Source organism: Echinops telfairi, unplaced genomic scaffold, assembly GCF_000313985.2.
Source record: "Echinops telfairi isolate 266 unplaced genomic scaffold, ASM31398v2 ScPeMD7_8;HRSCAF=38, whole genome shotgun sequence".
NCBI classification, from domain to species: domain Eukaryota; kingdom Metazoa; phylum Chordata; class Mammalia; order Afrosoricida; family Tenrecidae; genus Echinops; species Echinops telfairi.
Genome location: NW_022103905.1, coordinates 2836796 through 2838260, shown reverse-complemented (window position 1 = coordinate 2838260; position 1465 = coordinate 2836796). Strand labels below are relative to the sequence as shown.

General features: G+C 42.9%; 1 long non-coding RNA gene across 1 annotated transcript in view; it reads right to left on the bottom strand.

The window, feature by feature from the left end:
- LOC123521274 overlaps positions 1-1465 on the bottom strand; it is an 11997-nt gene that overhangs the window by 9665 nt on the left and 867 nt on the right. The gene's annotated exons all lie outside the window — the stretch shown is intronic.

The window sequence follows — 1465 nt, the reverse complement described above, 5'->3', positions numbered from 1 at the left end:
AACAAAACACAGCCAGAAAGAAAAGCTTGTAGTTAGTTCAAGGATTGTTTGTTGGCCTTGTTGTTGTTGAGAAGCTGCTTTTTCGTTTTGTTTTGAAGTCTTCTTGGCATATAGTTCACATATCATACCACTCAACAGTTCAGTCATATTAAGAAGAGGTGTACAATGTTGTTGGGCAGGTTTTGATCCCTGACTTGATCTCTTCATACCCCTATAGCTCTGTTGGGACTTCCTATTTTCCCTTGAGTCCGTTTGGGTAGGCTTTATGCTTCTAAGAATTTGTCCATTCCATTGAGGTTATCCATGGGCTCCTGTGGACACAGTGGGATATAGGTTGCTAATTGCAAAGTCAGCATTTCAAAACCACCAGTCACTCTGAAGAGAAATATGAGACTTTCTACGCTCCTTAAGATTTAATTTCGGAAACTCACAGGGGAAGCTCTACTTTGTCCTCCAGGGCCATTGTGAGCCAGAATTGACCCAAGGGCAGTAAATACTTAGGGTTGCTAGTTTTTTCTATATAGTTCAGAATATTCGGACATTATTCTCTTTCAGTTATTTGCCTCCATCTAGCTGAAGGTCTGCCAACTTCCTTGATCTCTTCAAAGAACAAACTTTTGACTTTGATTCTGTTATTTTTCTGGTTTTGGTTTTATTTTGTTGGGTTTTGTTTTGCATGATTAAAGGGTTTATTGGATAAATTACATTGTAATGTCAAGGAGAAATGCTCAGGGTAGTTTACCAGGGCATGTTACAAAATTTCTAGTCTGCTAATAAGTGCTCAAAGGGGCGTACCACTCTGCTTGTAAGTTTTAATGTGAAAGCATCTAACTCAAGTTCCAAAGGTCAGCAAACCCAGCTCCCTGAATTAAGTGCAGAGACCCCCCACTCCAGAAAGCCTCAGGCCAAAGGCACTCTACTTCCATGGAAGCCCAGGTCCCCCAGTTAAGTAGCCAGAGGCACCCCACTTCACAAGCTAGACTCTTGCACCAAAGCACACAGCATCATCACTTGCTCCATGGGATGGGAAGTCCATCACTCTCTTCCATGCTCTGGCTCCTGGTTCTGCGGCTGCTGCCCTGCTGTAGCTGTCATCTGGATTCAGGTTCACTGCTTGCTGATGAGATCCCTCCTCCTGCTTTTCAGAGGACTCATTATAAAATGACACTCAACAGGATGGCCACTCGAGGGAATCTTGTTCACAATTACTGCTAGATGAATCCTATCTGCATCTTCCCCCACCTTCTTCCCAAGATCCAGGCAGGGAAAGGTCCTTTGGTGGGAGTTAGAGGTTTTGGCTGGAAGAGCCACAGTAAATCATTCACTGCCCCTGCAGGGTTTTTCTGGTTTTATTTCTGCTCCTCTCTTTGTTATTGCCTTTCTTCTGGTAGGTTTAGATTTTCTTTGCTCTCCTTTTTGATAGTTCTTGGAATTGTTAGTTAGACTATTAGTGTGTGATGTTTCT